This window comes from Aythya ferina (genome assembly GCF_964211825.1).
Source record: "Aythya ferina genome assembly, chromosome: 5".
Lineage (NCBI taxonomy): Eukaryota > Metazoa > Chordata > Aves > Anseriformes > Anatidae > Aythya > Aythya ferina.
In genome coordinates, this window is record NC_140301.1 from 18,326,328 (window position 1) to 18,345,356 (window position 19,029).

At 42.4% G+C, this 19,029-nt stretch overlaps 1 long non-coding RNA gene across 1 annotated transcript in view; it reads right to left on the reverse strand.

Moving 5' to 3' along the window:
- Positions 1–2,482: 2,482 nt before the first annotated feature.
- The window catches only part of LOC311437238, a 114,859-nt gene continuing 98,312 nt past the window's right edge, over positions 2,483–19,029 (reverse strand). Inside the window, exon 4 of the long non-coding RNA XR_014693387.1 lies at positions 2,483–2,900. This is a non-coding gene — a long non-coding RNA (uncharacterized lncRNA). The remainder of the gene's footprint in view (positions 2,901–19,029) is intronic.

Consider the following 19,029-nt stretch of genomic DNA (forward strand, 5'->3'; position numbering starts at 1 on the left):
AACAAATGAAAACCAACCTGCAGGAAATATTTGGAAGCTAAGACACCAGACTACTTCTCTGGGAGTAGTATGAACTTTGGAAATTTGGTGCAACTAAAAGGTACAACTATCTATGGAAAAAATCTGTGCAGTAGCGATTAACGTTGGCACATCGAGCAACACTCTCATCACATACATGTAGTGGAATGGCATGTCACAACACACGTGTTTCAAACTAGCCGTTTCTCAGAGATGGATGTTAAAATATACATTTAATTTAATGCACTGATCACTGTGTAATGTGCAACACTGCTTTGATTCCCAACTGGTTTACCTTCTTCCAGTGACAATTTAGGGCATTAAAGTGAACAGAAACAATTACTGTTCCTCACACAAATGTCTTTGTCGTCCACTCTAGTTTTACTAAGATGCCATTTTCCCCCCTTGTTTCCCAGTCTCCTTACTCTTTAGCAAGCACTCCTCCATCCCCTTATGTTCCCCCTGTGCATATAGTAAGGCTGGAGTTGCCACAGTCTCCTTAATGTCTAATCCTTTAACACTGGGAGAGCATTGTATTGCAGCCCTAATGCAAGGATGAATTCTGGAATGTGGAGCCTGGAGAGAGGCTTATAGAATAAGAAAGAAAGAAAAAGGGAAGAGGAAAAAGGAATTGAGAAGAGAAAGAAGTCAAAACCACACATGGGACAGAAGGAAAAAAAGGGGATTAGGTGACAATATCCGACTGCACTGAAGGGTCAGGAGAATTAAGCTTCAGAGCAGCTTGCTCAATGTGTGCTGGGATAAAAAGACTCTGATATGAATGGAGGTGGTTCAAGTGCAGGCACATTGTGGAATGCAATAGGAGTCTGCTAGGGAACATTTAAGAGAGTTGTGCACCACTTTCATGTAGCAAATAATATATATTGTTTGCTGGGCAAAGATCTGAGCCTCCCTGTCACTTTTACAAGGTTGTTACAGAGGAACTAGAAATACAAGAATGGAATGAAATGGAATAGCATTACACTAAATGAAATAATAAATCAAATAAACAATCTGAGCATGTGCTTCTAAGATTTATTATTGCATATGATGTTTATATTGAATGTAAACTTAAAGCAATAGATCCCTATCCAAAGAAATCAGCCTGCTTGACATCAATGGAGTTAGACCTGTTTTCAACAAATACTTCAGAGCTTGATTTTTAATATTTAGTTGCATTGAATGTGCAACTGAGTGCATAATCATTTCATCTGGCCAGCTTTATATGCAATTATTGATCTTTCTAAGCCTTGTAGGTACTGTGTCTTGAAAGACACCGAGTCATTATGATTTTCATATAGAATAAGAGTACTTCTATACCACTCAATTGTTTAACTGAAAGTTTACAGACAAATTGACTTCCCAGGTAGTTTATTTTTAATTTCCTAGCTATTTATTCACTTATTGCAGACAAAAAAATATTAGAGACAACCTAACAGTGACAGTGTGGTTACTTTAAAAGCAGTAGCTCTCTACATCTTCTTGCTGCATGGACACTGGAAGTTAAAATAGCTGGAATCTGAGGAAACGTCCTCTGTCCTTCTGACACCCGTTTTGCCCCAATATGGCTTCCTACTATAAGATGAAACAACAGTCTCATCTCAATCTGGCATGACTATCCTTCTATGAAGCAGACAGAAAATTGGGAAACATGAGAGATGGAAGAAACAAGTCATGAATAATAAAAGCAAGTGATTCTTAACTGTGCAAAGAGAATTCATTCAAGTCAACCATCTGGCACAGGGCACATCCTGCAGAGAGAGCAGCCATGGAAAAATGACAAAGTCAGCTCAGTTAATATTTCCCAAGAAGACACCACAGGAGACAAAGTTAGAGTGGAGTACCACATCCAAGTGACTGATACTAAAAACAATTTGATATTGGTATGAAACACACCAGTCCCTAGTGCCTGCTTCAGACAGATCCAAAAAACTCAGGTATTTTAGGAAATTAAAAAAAAAAGTTTTCTGCTCACTTTTAATACTATTGCCTTGCCTTTGCTGCAGAGAGGTTGAAGGAACCTCACACAAGTAAACCTGGTGGTTGTTATGTATGTTACTGTATGCACTTTGTTTTGTTCTTAACGGGGAAGGGAGGACATAACTCATACCAGAAACAAAACCAAACAAAACAAGCCCACCACATCAGTTCTACAGACAAAAAAAGAAAAACAGAAAAACTTGCTTGGATTGGAGTGGGTAGTACATGTTTCCTTCCTCCTCCCCAGTGGTAACACCTATGACCTGACCCAAGACTTGACCTGGAAGCTGAGAAAAGAAGAAAAAAGACAGGGTTTTCAGGGTTCATGACAGCATCTTTAGAAAGATGTATGTCTGTGCGTAGGCATTATGGAAGCACAGTGTCATTTCTTCCCTGGAGACACAGATGTGAAAGTGTTGTCGATGTATATTTTCAACTATTACTTTCCTCTGACAGAGAAAAGAAAAAAGTGTTTCCAGTGAAGTCAATGACAATATTTTTATTGACTTCAGTGAAACTGCAGTTTTACTCCAAGATTCTAAATATATCACAAGAGTTCACAGTCATATCAGCGATTCCTCCCCCGTCATCCATATCCTTAAAAATACATACATTTCCTTTATTTCCTGCATCCTCTTTGGGTTAGCTGTTTGTCCTGTTATAGTACAAGCCAGCTGACAGCTAGGCCCCAGAGCCTCGAAATCAAAACAAGAGCAGCACTTTATGTAGCCCGCTGGCTGCAGGGTTTGTCTGACTAAGCCGGGAGTGATGTATGAGCTGAAGAAGCCGTGGCCCCGCGCAGAAAGGAGCAGGCGGACAGCGTGGCTGGGCACGGTCCCTGCGCTGCTGCGCCATGTGCTGTCTTGATCCCGCTCTGTGCGTGTTCCCAGACGCGAGCTATCCTGCCCGAATGGAGCCAAAACATTAAATCGCGAGTAATATGAACATCCCCAAGAAAAACAAAGACATCATTTTTTATGTTATCGTTTTTTTTTTTTTTCTTCACAAGCCACTCCCCAAAAGATAGATATCTTACAGCTAACTTTTTGCATCACCCATGCTCCTGCCAACATCCCCTCTTCCTCCTCCCTTTCCTCCTCAAGAATACACACTGTTAATAACAAAAAGTAGGGAGGAGAGTGAGGAAGAAAGAGAAAGGCCTTCTTTTTCTTGAAAACAAAACAGAATCACAGAATCACACAGAATTTTCTAGGTTGGAAGAGACCTCAAGGTCATCGAGTCCAACCTCCAACCTAACGCTAACAGCCCTCCACTAAACCATATCCCTAAGCTCTACATCTAAGCGTCTTTTGAAGACTTCCAGGGATGGTGACTCCACCACTTCCCTGGGCAGCCTGTTCCAATGCCTCACAACCCTTTCTGTAAAGAAGTTCTTCCTAACATCTAACCTAAAACTCCCCTGGCTCAACTTAAGCCCATTCCCCCTCGTCCTGTCACCAGGCACGTGGGAGAACAGGCCAACCCCCACCTCTCTACAGCCTCCTTTAAGGTATCTGTAAAGAGCAATAAGGTCACCCCTGAGCCTCCTCTTCTCCAGGCTGAACAAGCCCAGCTCCCTCAGCCGCTCCTCGTAGGACTTGTTCTCCAGGCCCCTCACCAGCTTCGTCGCCCTTCTCTGCACCCGCTCAAGCACCTCGATGTCCTTCTTGTAGCGAGGGGCCCAAAACTGAACACAGTACTCGAGGTGCGGCCTCACCAGAGCTGAGTACAGGGGGACGATCACCTCCCTAGCCCTGCTGGTCACGCTGTTCCTAATACAAGCCAGGATGCCGTTGGCCTTCTTGGCCACCTGAGCACACTGCTGGCTCATATTCAGCCGACTGTCCACCATCACTCCCAGGTCCTTCTCTGCCTGGCAGCTCTCCAACCATTCCTCTCCCAGCCTGTAGCTCTGCTTGGGGTTATTGCGCCCCAGGTGCAGGACCCGGCACTTGGCCTTGTTAAACTTCATGCAGTTGACCTCAGCCCATCGGTGCAGCCTATCCAGATCCTCCTGCAGAGCTTTCCTACCCTCAAGCAGATCGACACACGCACCTAACTTGGTGTCATCTGCGAACTTACTGAGGGTGCACTCGATGCCCTCGTCCAGATCATCGATGAAGATATTAAAGAGGACCGGCCCCAGCACCGAGCCCTGGGGGACGCCACTAGTGACTGGCCTCCAACTGGACTTGGCTCCATTCACCACGACTCTTTGGGCCCGGCTATCCAGCCAGTTTCTAACCCAACGAAGCGTGCGCCAGTCCAAGCCAAGAGCAGCCAGTTTCTTGAGGAGAATGCTGTGGGAGACGGTGTCAAAAGCCTTGCTGAAGTCAAGGTAGACCACATCCAAACAAAAACAAAAAACAAAAAACAAAAAACAAAAACAAAAAAAAAAAAAACAAAAAAACAAAACAAACCCACTAAAAATACAGGGCAGGACTACTCATCCTCATTCAGAGCCATGAGTAGAAGAACTTGGTAAGGAAGAAGAGAAATCCCTTCTCTACCGTGACACCTCTGGGCTTCCTGCATTAGAGTAACACAGAACCGTAGGCTTTACAACTCAGATGACACATGAGCCATTCCACCCAAGCTCTGGCGTGCTGCTTTCTCAGAAGGGCCAAGGTGGTCAGCAGCCCTGAGCCAACCCGAAGCCTGCACGGGGAGGTGAGCAGTGAGAGGAGGCAGCTCCCACAGATGCAGGACCTCTAAGCGGCACTGTCTCTCCTCGCTGGCCACCTGCTAACATGGGGCAGCTTTTTTCCATCCCTTATTTCTGGGCTGTGTCTAGAACAAACAATCAAGCTCTAAATAACATTTGTCTGACTTGCCTTTGAACTTGACCCAAATGAAACCAGTAAGGGTTCAAATGAAGTTCAGGTAGAATTTTGCTCTCATTTTCAGTAAATCACAATGCCAGCCAGAGCCAAAGGTAGCAAAGTACGCTGCGAAATGACTAATTTTATGTTACTCTTATCAGACGGAAGATACTCGTGGAATGTCAAGAAGAAGCTCATTATTAGCTACCTGAGCCCATTCTGCAGGTGTGACTGCCTGAGCAGTCCAAGTAAGATTTGACAACATCTAGGCTGTTGCGTTCATATCTAACCCATGGTAAATCATATACCGTCTACACGCAGCACTTTTAAAACCCCTTTCGCCATAAAACTTTTCCCTCGGTAGATAAGGCCCAATATAAACGGCAATAACTTCAAGCTATTTTGACATGTTATAAAATGTAACATTAGTGCATGATTTTGCCCCACACACCTAGGAATCAAACTCATCCTTCTGGAGGAAAAAAAAAAAAAAAAAAAAAAAAGCATGGGAAAAGAGAGAAGAGCTAATCAAGAAATTTGCCTTCTGTCAGGCAGGAGTAGGCAGTAATTATTTTTGGTGAAGAACTCTCAGTTGTTTTGCCTGTATGGCTCAGTAGATGCTATCCCCAGCATTTTCCCAAAGCAGTTCTCTTTAATTCTGACCTCTTAATCATCGCCACTACGAGAAAAAGCAGCATGGTGCTCGGTCGGTTTGTGGCGCAACTACCAGCGAGTTGACTTCATTTATTTCTTTTTCAGTGGTGCGTATCGCTTCTTGTGACAAAACTCAATCTTTTTTATTTCCACATCACCCTTGAGGACATTAAAGCAATGTGCACTTTCAGTACCCCCAGATCAAATGAAGACTATCTTTTCAGAAGCAAAAGCATCATCCTGACAGCTGAGTGTTAAGTCTTATTTTGAAAATGAGCACTCAGTCCAAAGGAAAAAATCTATTTCCTAAAAGCTCGGAGGATGAAATGCAGCACAGAGCCCTAACAGCGTACTATTTTTCTGTGTGTTCCCATACATCCAACAGGTAACCCAGCCTTTGGCAATGTTACCTGAGAGAATCACAGGCCTGTGCTCAGCCCTTGAACAGCCTTTACCCAAGTGAATGCCTGGAATCAGACCAACTATTGTTTCCTTCACATTCAGCACCACTGCTGAAGCATGAAGGAAACTCCCACCCTCATCCTCCCCTCCTCACCCTCCTTCCCCTCCCCCTCGACCCACACACGGAGATGTGAGAAAGGAAGCAGATCAAATGCAAGCAGTGAGAAATTATGTTTCTTAATTTCGCTTTGCACTGCCATCTATCTCCCACTGCAGCACTGGCAAAGAGCAAGGCGAGGGCTTCCTGGCATGTCACTGGTGGTCATCTGCCACGGGCTCCTCTCTCTGCGTATTTTTCCACCTTTGAACATCCAAGAATTAGGGAAATGGAAGATAAAAGTTTTAGTTCTTACGTAATCTCGGGGATACCCCCCGCTAAGGGCAGAATTGTGTCCTGCCTCCTTAAACATACAGCACATTTTCAAAAGGCATTGCTGGACTTAATCTCTCCAAACGCTGACCACAAATGAATCTCTGGTTCAAGTGTGCTTTGGCAGCCACAGTCACAGGGGTAGGGGCCTGGGGGGGGGGGGGGGAAGAGTAATATTCACGATCAATTAATATGAAATTCCCAAAGCAAGAGCCTTGTAACTTAAGGATAAGTAATATCTAAACCAATACTGTTTATTGGAAAATTGTAGTCCTATCAGTAGGTCGTTAGAATAACAGACACTTAGCTGGAGTGTATGGCTCAGATGACAATTTTGCTTCTATTAGAGCAATTTAAATAAAAGTGCTTTATATGTAGAACCCCGATGAGTGTGCTCCAGAGCATTATGCAGACACCTGACGGCACACATCACACTCATTTCTCAGACTGGTGTTTCTGTAAGCTTCGTAATTCCCTCACCACAAGTGCTTCATAGGAGAATCAAAACGATTGAACACAGGAAGCTGTGTTATATGGGCAGAAACTAGAAAAGACAGTGTCTTTTAAACAAAAAGGACCAATCAACAAACAGTTGGGCTCCAAACAAAATTCAGTAAAAGCTCAGTGTTCGGTTTGGAAAGAAGTTGAGCATGAGTTGGCAGTGCACCCCTGCCACAAAGGAGGCTAACTGCAACTAGGCAGGTCCAGGGAAGGCATTCTTCCCTGTTTGGTGCTTGTGATACCGTAGCTGGAGTACAGAGTGAAGTCTGAGGCTCCCCAGTAAAAGACTGACACGGACATACTGGAGCAAGTCCAGCAAAGGGCCATCAAGGTGCTTACAAGGTTGGAGCATAAGGTACAGAAGAGGCTGGAAGACCTACGTTTCTGCAGTTACTAGTGGGAGGGTGCAGGGAAGACAGAGCCAGTCTCTCACAGAAGCACAGGATCACCTAGGTTGGAAGAGACCTCCAAGATCACCCAGTCCAACCTCTGACCTAACACTAACAAGTCCTCCACTAAACCATATCCCTAAGCTCTACATCTAAATGCATGAAGTTTAACAAGGCCAAGTGCCGGGTCCTGCACCTGGGGCGCAATAACCCCAAGCAGAGCTACAGACTGGGAGAGGAATGGTTGGAAAGCTGCCAGGCAGAGAAGGACCTGGGAGTGATGGTTGATAGTCGGCTGAATATGAGCCAGCAGTGTGCTCAGGTGGCCAAGAAGGCCAACGGCATCCTGGCTTGTATTAGGAACAGCGTGACCAGCAGGGCTAGGGAGGTGATCGTCCCCCTGTACTCAGCTCTGGTGAGGCCGCACCTCGAGTACTGTGTTCAGTTTTGGGCCCCTCGCTACAAGAAGGACATCGAGGTGCTTGAGCGGGTGCAGAGAAGGGCGACAAAGCTGGTGAGGGGCCTGGAGAACAAGTCCTACGAGGAGCAGCTGAGGGAGCTGGGCTTGTTCAGCCTGGAGAAGAGGAGGCTCAGGGGTGACCTTATCGCTCTTTTTAGGTACCTCAAGGGAGGCTGTAGCGAGGTGGGGGTTGGCCTGTTCTCCCACGTGCCTGGTGACAGGACGAGGGGGAATGGGTTTAAGTTGAGCCAGGGGAGTTTTAGGTTAGATGTTAGGAAGAACTTCTTCACTGAAAGGGTTGTGAGGCACTGGAACAGGCTGCCCAGGGAAGTGGTGGAGTCACCATCCCTGGAAGTCTTCAAAAGACGTTTAGATGTAGAGCTTAGGGATATGGTTTAGTGGAGGGCTGTTAGCGTTAGGTTGGAGGTTGGACTCGATGACCTTGAGGTCTCTTCCAACCTAGGAAATTCTGTGATTCTGTGATTCTGTCTTTTAAAGACCTTCAGGGATGGTGACTCCACCACTTCCCTGGGCAGCCCATTCCAATGCCTAACAACCCTTTCAGTAAAGAAGTTCTTCCTAATACCCAACCTAAACCTTCCCTGGCACAACTTTATCCCATTCCCTCTCGTCCTGTCAGCAGGCATGTGGGAAGAATAGACCTATCCCTGCCTTGCTACAGCCTCCTTTAAGGAACCTACAGAGAGCGATAAGGTCGCCCCTGAGCCTCCTCTTCTCCAGGCTGAACAAGCCCAGCTCCCCCAGCTGCTCCTCCTCAGCAGTGCCTTTGGTTCTGACAAGGGGCAGTGAGCACAAGCTGCAAGATAGAAAATTTAGACAAGATACAAGAAAACAATTTTTTACCAGAAGGGTGGTCAGACGCTGGAGCAGGTGCCCCAGCCCAGGGAGGCTGGTGACTCTTCACCCTTGGAAAGATTCAAAACTTGACAAGCATCTGAGCAACTTGCTCTAAGTAGACCTGCTCTTGGCAGGAGGTGGGAGTACATGACGGGCACCACGTTCCCACTGACGTGCTTCTGTGGCATTCAGGTCCTGTTACTGAAGGCTCGCATTAGGCACTGGTAAATTGACCGCACATTAAATTGCATTCTAATTGCAAATGGTGATGAAAAGTTAATGAATTAATAATAAATCCATTGTTTACTATATGCAATAAATAATAATGAATGAAAGTGTAGTACATTATTGTGGAATTTGCTGATCATCAGTTTGCTTAAACTCTTGCACATAATCAAGCTACTTATGTGCTTAGAAGCCTTGCTACTCTAGTTCTGCGTGTTTGTAACATCTACCAAGATATCAGTTCATAAAGTTCACTGTGAAGGTTTCAGTCCTTTTTTTTTCTTTTCTTTATAATAGAACAAAGTTTGTCTGGGGTTTGTTGATTTATATTTTTTTTTCCACAGCATAACCCAAAATGAACCTCAGATCAAAGTCGCCCAATTCTATGCTGAATACTATGCCCTTCACTGCAGTGTCTGAGAGCCTTCCAGTAATCTATTACACAATGTGATTAACATCTGTCACGTGTTGTTTGTTTCTCATCTTCTCCCCAGGGATAAACTCAGTCAAATGTTTCACTGGTGGGAGTTTTTGTTTGGTTTTGTTTTGAAATATATGAAAATGATCTGGCAGATGAATATTGCCAGATCATTTTCATTAAGCTCAAGATTGATCCTGAGTGCTCTTCCATGTTACTGCTTCGCAGGGAGATAAGAAGATGAGACACATGCTATTTAATACAAAATTTGAGGAAGAAATGTCATGACCAGGTTTAACTGGCAGCTCACAAAGAAATTAAATCAATGACCCAACATGCCCAGAGGCATTGATACTACAATGTGCTGAAGTTCTTTTGACTGGTACTGGGTATCCTCAGCTCTCACTGCTTTCAAGATGTGTTGAGGGCATTATAGAGTAAATACGTAATTCATAGGATTTGGCTTTCAGAGAGAACTGGTAATAATAGGGTGAAATCAACAGATGGACTTGGTTGGAATATCTCACTGTGAACAGAAGATCTGCCCTCGTTCCCAAAGGAAAAGTAACCAGCAGAAAACTTCATCATGAGCAAAATCTGCTAAATGTGTTCACTTTCCCAAGGAGCACCATCTCAAAACAACAAACAACTCTTACTCCCTCTGTGCTAAAGATCCATGACTTAGAGGTAGTGAAAATAACGTGATGGCTTCTGCTCCCAGACGATTCAAGTCAGTATGAGTTAGATACACCCATTAAATCAGGAAAGAATCTTGGACAAATATATGAAAACACCAATTTAGGCATTTTCAGCACAGTTCTAATGTATATTTTTTCACAATCTTGGCATATACCCCCGTCACCTCTCCACCATCTTCTCTGTGTAGCCCCAAGGGCCATTAATCCAGCTTTGAAGGCAGCGCTTTCTTTCACAACCCAAACAACTGCCTCAACATGTCTTTAAATAATCAGTGCTTTTATGAAAGAAATAAAAGAATAATATTCCACACTAACTTAAACCATTCATTCACACTATATTAATGATTTAAATGGAGTTTTTCACATATAGATCCCCAAAATCAAGAACTATAAAAGACTAGGAACTCTTCTCATTTCACGGATGGGATAATCAGGAGCTGATGTTAAACAATACTTTTTCAAGTTAGTGCAACAGGTCCTAAGTGAAAGTAACTGGGGCTTGTATATCTGAATGTCTCAGGCAATGTTATTACACAGTCTGACTGAAAGGAAAACTATCTTGCACACTGCAGTGTGACACAGGAATACCAGAAATAGCCCAGCTAATTGATGTAAAATGTAGGAAAAAAACTAATCACAGCAATCTGAAGAGTTGCTCTGCTCAAGCATGGTAAATTTGACTCATTAAATTCATGGTGCACTTGGACGGACTTGTGTAAATGTGCAGAGCAACTGGGCTTTAAGATGCCAGCCTGGTAGTGCAAAGCAGAAAAAAAAAATGAATGAGGGCAGAGATAGTGTTAGGTCCGAGATCTCCTGAGTTATGTCCAACTTTTTGAGTCATACCACCTAATGCAAAACAGTGAAATATTTTTAATAGGCCTGGTAGAAGCTTTATATCTTTGGACAAAACCCAGTTTCTAATGTAGAAACTCAGATTTTAAATCCATATTTAACAAAAATGTGGACTGACTTTTGCTGCAGTTTTTACAAGAAATATAATTGCTGGAAAACTTTGTTTTTGGAGAGAAAATGTGAATCATTTTTGCCTGGTATTATCAGCTCAGATATTAAAGATGTACATCCTCCTCTTACCATATCATTTAACTCCTATACTGGCTGTAAACAATAGAAAAAGAATTTGAAGCACTAAAACTGATTTTCTGATATTCTGCTTGGCATGAGAATCACATTAGTCAAACTACTGCTAGTAGGATGAAAAAAACAAGCCTACCATCACAATGTACATATTACAGAACTGTCATCCATATAAAGATAAATTTAGAAGTGTGTAAAGTACCCTAAGAAGTTACCCCAATGAGCCTGTATTTGTTGAAATGAGATGGCAACCATTTGAAATAAACTCAGATTCTGTTCTTAGAACTATATCAGAACTATTTTTTTTCCAGATGCGTAAGAAAACAAGGCAGTGATTTCATTCATTATTTGTGCTTCAAACTGCAAACCTACCTCAAACTTGAGTAGGTCTGGTTCCAAGCAATTATTTCTTTCAGGCTACAATTCTCTGTATGGATGAAAAATTGTGTTTATACCTTAACAAAAATATTTGATGCTCTGTCAAAGCAAATCAATTTTTACTCTCTCTTAAGATACTAAAGATGCCATCAGTAAAAGATCTCATCCTAAACAAATATTCTACATAAAATGGTATGCATAATGGTATGACTGCCGTTTTGAGTTGGTCTTATCATTGGGAGCTCTGTACAGAGCTAACTTTTGAGTCTTTGGAGCCCCAAGCCAAAACAAGATCATAGTGCCCCATACAAAGTCAGAAGCAGAAAAGCTTGCACCTGCAAGAGCCCCTTCTTCACTGTGCTGTTTGATGGGGCTGCTTGTTGCAGTGTTTCCTTCCCACAACACTGGCCCTGAGGTGGCGGCTCTCTCCTTGGAAGGCGAGCCAAGGAACAGCTCCGCCACTCTCACCCTGTGCTGCTGACAGCTTCAGAGCTGCATTTTCTTTTCATGCTCCCGAGACTGAGAGAGTCTGCGCCTTATACACCACTTGCGGGACTTGGTATCAGGGTTTGTGTTTACTAAATGACTTAAATCCCCCACGCCTGTTGCAAATGCATTTTCAATGTAGATTAGAAGGAACAAAAGGGTTTGGTATTCCATGGTTCCTTTTTATGTAAGGTACCCTAAAGTACTTTATTGTGGAGTGATTCATATCCTGGCATGTGCAGTGACTGAGGAGGTGAGTAGAGTGGTCAACAGAAATGCAACAGCAGTTTAGGACATTCTTCTGACACAAACTGCCTATGTATTGATATGTTAGCAAGTCCCAAAGAGGTAGAATTCTGAGCAGAGATATGGACAAAAAAAAAACATGTCCATGAAAGCAAAGAGAAGAAATGCTGGTTTGGACAAGAAACAAAGCCCCCAAACCTCACAGATTTGTTTGTTTATTTGTCTGTTTCTCACCTTGACCTAGAAAACTTCATTCTTTGGTTTCTAAATTTCCAAGTAAAAGATTAAGTTCTCTGTGGATTTCGCAGCATTTTCTATGAAAAATGTTGGGTGGTCAAGTTGAAAATCAATTCTGAATACCCTTTGTGTGATACTTGGAAATTCAAAGAAAGATTTGGGCTTCTGGTGGATATTTGCATTCCAGCAGTATAGAAAATACAAAAGATAGTGAGTGGGAAGAATCACTTTTATGGTAAGCCAAGAGGGAAGAGTACCTCTAAGTCATGCAGGGTCTCAAAAGTAAAAGACTAGGTTGAAGGTAGAGCCTCTGAAGACAGTTGCTGTGGGAAGACCAGTAAGTTAAGCATACAATATCAGAGTAACAATTATGCATACTACTGAGGGATCTAAGAAATTCAATACTCAAAGGCTAAAAAGAAGAGAGAATGAAGTAGTAAGGACATGAGCAGATAATAGTTTTCATTTCAAAAGAGCTCTGTGCAGAGAAGAAAAGCAACATTTTAGGCATATTGTTTAACACCATCCTTAAATTCTTTTCCACATTCAAGAACAGTAAAACAGAATTACTTTACTGTGGAAGAATAGGAATCACACTGGAAAATGTATTGAACAATGAATAGACTGATGAGAGTATAATCAGAGCATTCTTTAGCAGTTAATTTCTGATGACATACCTCTGTACAAAAAAACGTATATGGTATGTATTCCCCAAGGAAAAGAACAGAATGAGCCCCAAGGCTCTTGGTTTCTGTAGGAACACAGTGGAAAATGATGAGGACTTGCAAGTGTGCATTTTAAAAGAAATCTCCCACCATTTCAGTAGCTCAGCAGTAACTGAGATAGCCTGAGGTTCAGTAGCACTGTGCGTCTTTCTAACCTTCACACAGCACACCAGCAGGAAGATGGATGAGACCACAGGAGTTCTGACTCCCAGCTGTGATCACTAGTTATCAACAATTTACAGACCAAAGCCATGCAGACTGATGAGGGCTCTCTGTACCGTGGGCTCTGGCTTTCAAGATCTGGCTCACAGAAGCCAGGCTTTAATTGCATAAGCATTTGCAAACAGCATTATTATGCAGTGAAACATAGTGACAATTATAAATAGCAGAAAGAGAAATTCAAGATATAGAAGTTGAAAACTGGTGTCTCACAGGCTTCCACGTACCTTCTCCTGGATATAGAATTTAAGAACGAAAACAGTTCAGGGTCAAATGTTTCAGGTTGACCTCTACAGCAATGCCCCTTTTGAACACTTTTCCTTCTGCCTGCTACAAAGGTTAAAAGAGTAGGAAATGCCCATTATTGTTTGACCTTGTGTCACAGAGACATTTTAAGGCCCAAATGCATAGTTATTTTTAGGTCATGCTATTATTTTGAAGCCAGGCTCAAGCAAACAAAATCAGCAAACCTTACAAAGCGAGACAATGCAAAATGGTGTCCTGCATTATCCTCCCTTTTAGCTTGACAGGAATATTTGTCTTGATACCAAGAGTTAGTCCTATGCTTCCTCAAGGAATGTTGAATAACTTCCGCTCACGTTACACAAGCGCCTGTCCGTATATCACTTTCCTGTGTGGCCACTTGGCTGCAATGCATACAAAGGCTTTGTAATCCTCGGTTCTATTATTGTTTCCTAAGGATGCATCCTGCTTGAAAAACAGCAAAGGAAGGGAAACAGTATCTAGCATTATTTCCTAGTTAAACTGTTTGCATCATTCAAAGTCCATGATGAGTTCCTTCCTTTTCTCTCCTTCCCTTCTTGTTTACTAAAATCAGGAGTTACAAAAAGTGGGAGAGAGACACGGCGAGCAAGATCTTAATCTCTAGCACAAAAGGTAATGGAGGTTTTCCAGATTTTTGCCAGCACTCTGAGGATCAAGTCTTTGTAACTCATTACTATTACTTTGCTGAGGACAATATTTTGTGCAGATGTGCTTGGTTCACTAAAACAATTTAACTTCTGGAGTTTTATAACTGGAGATATAGAAAACCTATTTATAGTGGCTGGGACAGTTTGGAACAAAGCTAAGTTCTGGATCCAATCTTTCTCTATATTCAAAATTGCTTATTTGTATTCCTGTCTGGTGTTTACAGAGATGGGACTGAGCCATGAGGCTCGCATCCAGATCTGAATTCAGAACCGAGCTTCCCCAGAGTTTGGGTATGATTGATACAGGGTCTAGATTTGGGCCCACCTCCAATAAATAGGTCAGCCTTGATGAACAATGTTCCCTTTGGGCTTTATAATCCATGCATCTGAGAATGTGGGATATCATATCTGCCAAGCACTCAACAAACATTAACTGCAGAATAACAACACCAATCCTGACCGGTCAGTCTTAAATATAAGGACTACCACTCCTTGCTTCAAAACTAGCGCTGAGAGGCAGAGAAATAGAACAGCACTCTGAGGTTGCAGAGCAACTCAGCAGCACTAGGAAGCAGTTTAGGACTCCTGGCTTTGCATCCCAGGCTCTGACCAGTGGGTTAGGCTACCTCTCCAAAAATAAACTCATGCAAAAACAAATAACTGCAAAATCAAACCCTTCAATAAGACTCCAGGTAAGTCTTCTTGAGAGTTAAAACAGAAACAAATATGGCATATCAACTACTGGCAGAGCCTCTTCTTTCAGAAACTACTTCCTAAAATTAGGCCTTGCTTACAAGTTATGTTGGTGAATATTTATCAATAATATTTACTCGTTGGATGCATGAAGGTAAAGACAGAGACAATTATTCCACATAAATACAAAAAAATAACCATGGGAGATGAGGGTTGAAAGATTACTTTGTAGGGGAGAAACATCCAAAAAGGGATTCTGCTAATAACATACCAACGTGCAGCAATGAATTTCTGTGTACAGCCAGCTCAGATACCAAAAGCAGTCTAGGTGTTGCACTGGAGCTAAACTTCCTCCCTGCAAACCCGCTGTCTCTAATGCAAGTAGCATTTCAGAGCAGAAGGAAGCTATCAGTTCACACGTATCAGCAAACAATGCAGGTAATCAGCTACCACTCTGGCAACCACAGTAAGCGGAGATAAATGAGATGAGTCAGATGGCAGCACGCAGACCTAGCCAGGCTGACCACAACTTGGAGAAGGTTCAGCCATTACTAACCCAGCTGCCAAATGACCTCTCGAGGGGCCTCCTTCTCCCTTCAAACAGAATAGCCCTCTTGGCTTTGGCGGAGTTGCTCCTAATTCACACTCACCCAACTGAGTGCAGATTCAGGCTTTTATCTTTGCAAGCATCATTCATAACCCACAACTAAGAGGTGACTGCCTGAAGAATGGTTCAGAGTACTGAATGTCTCTCTGTGGAGAACGAGGTTATATACAGCTTTTGCTCTGTTTGTTCCTGTCTGAGTATGAAATACTTCAACCTTATTTCTATAGCTAGCCAGACTTTCAGCTGCATATTTTCCTTCAGATGTGTACCTTCTGAATTATAGTTCTTCACAACGATGAAATGAAGATCTCTTTTGGACAAATTTAGTGTTTTCTGAAGCGCAAATAGTTCATCCTTGAACATTTAAAATCATAGCCAGTACTGACTGGGAAAATTTATCACTGTTTCAACAGAGCCAAAAGCTGCATGTTGTGCAATTGCTAGTTTTATTAAGCTGTGTTTCAGACATCTATTCATCTGTATGTTGGGACAGAACCTGGAATTTCTGTAGCCTCGGTGTACACAGGTAGGTGTACACCAACATCTGTTGGTAGATGCCTTCTGGGATGAAATATACCATCATATGAAATTATAAACTGTAAAATTTAATAGGATGTCCTGCAAAGATGAACAATGAAGACCTGATTCCATGATTCTTACAATGCTCATTAGAGCTTGTAAAAATAAGTATGTTTTTTTCCTTGTTTTAAGGATTCCCTGATGACCTGAGAATTTACAGCACAGCAACCCTAGCCACTGCGCAAAAGCAGTGACCAAGTCAGAAACAGTGACAAAAAATGCTTTAATTCTTCAACAAAAAATTCAATTGTTTTTAAGCTGACAACCAGCTCAAGTTGATACTCCAGGTGTTGCAACAGTTCTCAGCAAGAGGAAGCTTAGAGCTCATAACACGATGCACAGTGTAAAGTCACTTCTCAGAAGAGATTGTTTTTCTAGTGATCCCTGTGGAAGACGGCAGAACACTCTGACACCATCACCAAACACACTGAGGAATATTTCACTATGAAAGTTAAGAACTCTCTCCAAATGGTGTTCAAATCACTGGACAGTACACTCCTGGTTTCTGTGGTTTTCTTTTTGTCACATCTCAAGAAAATTCAGGGTGCCATAAAATGATTTTGGAAGAATTCTAGATACCTACATTCCTCAAGCACTGGTGGTCTTGAGACACAGAAAGGCACCTTCCAAATGCTAATATCTGTGTACGCATATAGCTAGAGAGATATTACATATACACACAATCCTGCCAATGGCTAATACATGAAGTTACAAAGGGATATCCAAAGCTTTGTTTTCATTTGGTTGTAGAAGAAAGCCATTACGATATAGGTATATGGGGATCAATTTTTGCCTAGAAAGTCTAGGTGGTCCTTCAGTTTAAAAAAGGTCAAGTTACTCTGCTGCAATATATACAAGTTGGAGACAAACCTTAGCATTCTCCCTGCCTTCACCTGCATGAACATTGCAAAGGATCACCTATAAACCATTCCTTCTGCTCCACTGAACATTGTTGGGAAACAACATGCAGAGTTTATGCCCATCAAGGAAGTGAAAGGATGTGAAAAAAAGAAATTCTTTAAGTAGGTATTTATTTAAGGAAGATGTGCTAATGGAAAGACACAGATGAACAAATGGAGGTTAATAAAAACAAACTCTCTTCCATTATGAAAAATATAGGATTACTGTTATTGCAGTGTGGAAGAGGTTCCAGCAGACAGAACTACAAGCCTGCTTTCCTTGCCATCTGAGACTGTCAGAAAAGCAGTGAAAGGCCAGTATAGTACTAAAGGCCTTAGCAAAGACTGATGCAGCTGCAAGAAGTTAGAAAAAAACCTCTCCTCATCTAATATCCCCAATCCTAGCAACAATTTCCTCTTTTTCTAGTTGTCTTTACCACTTGCTGGTTGCTGGCAAAGTTAGTAGACATTTATAAAAATTAAAAACAAAACAAAACAAAAACAAAACAAAACAAAACAAAACAAAAAACACAACAACACATAACACAAACACACACAAGAAAAAAAAAAAAAAAAACAAACAAACAAAAAAAAAAAAAAACACGCTCATCCTAAAGTCTTCAGACTAATTTAGAGCCTGATCTAAAGCCCATTGAAGTAAATGGAAAGACTCCCTGGAGACAGGATGAGAAAGAGAACAAACCACACGTGACAGATGTTAGTTGTGTTGCTTAACTCACTACTGGGAAACACTCAGATGCTACAGCAGAAAAGAGGGTATGAGAAGTGATCAGGTCTAGGAAGCAATACAATAGGAAAGGTCCTCAATTTAGGCCCAAAGCTTTGATGTGTTACTAAAGGGAGAGTAGACCCCTTCCTCTCCCCACATACAGTGGGTGGGCTTTTGTAATGAAGTAGATGCTGATTAATTCCCAGCTGTGAAGTATGAAAATATGCAAACTGGATCACCGTAAACACTATGTTGAAGGCTTTCTTAGAAGGAAAATATCTCACTACACTTCTGTGTTAGATCAGTGCTGAAAAACATTCTTTTCAACATCTGAATGCCCTCATTTCCCCAAAATTAAAACTGTGTTGCCTGTTTCATTGCTGGAATTATAACAATAATCCATTACCATTAAATTAGTATGAGATCAGAAAATTGATACAGTATCGTGATAGTGAAAATGATGGGAGAAAGCAAATAGCCTGTGCAACTCTGGAAATGTACAAAGGTATACCTAGAAAGCTGTCTTAAGTAGTCTTATCTCAAATGAAGTATGTTCTCCTGCCACTGAAATGTATTCAAAATGAGTGAACAAATCAAAGAAAACTCACACGAAGAAAAGGAGAATGATGTGGATTAGCAGAGGGGAAGAGCAGGGATCAGCAGAAATTCCAGGAGAGCCCTGGCTGAGGTCAGCTGCTGTGTGGTAATAACCAGCTACTGGTTGCACCCATGACCGCTGAAGAACCATCCTGCTCTGTTACTTTACCTTGGTGCATTAAGGAACATTATGAGAGACCAAAGCTGTTTCATAGACATTTGACATATGCTTTACCTGCACCTGAAAGCACATAGATCCTATACTCTGTGGCCTATGGGTCTTCGAGTTAGAGTCATCCTGTGTGCCGAGGGCTTATCAACCCAGTGTGCTGAGGATTTACTGAGTTTGAATGACTGCCAGTGGCAGTGCTATCAGCAGAGGCAATGACAGCACAGCTCAGTTTTGACCACAAAAGCTGTTTTTTGACCAGCTCTCACGTTTGCCCACACAAGGAAAAGGCGTCACCCCCTTCCTCTCCCTCCTACTCCCTTTGGCACTCACACACCCCGTTGCCCATCCTCACCAGCTACCAAGCAGTGACAGCTCGTGCAGACCAGGGGCAGCCCGGGGCAGCACCGCCACGCTGCCCACTGCTGGGGCACGAGCTGGCTTGTGCTGCAGGCTGTCTGCACCAAGGCACGCGGTGACTTTCAGTAACTGTGTGGAAACACTTACCCCATGGCTTTTTAAGAAACTTCACATACATGTAGGAATGGAGAAGCTGCCTTCATCTACCATCTGGAAATG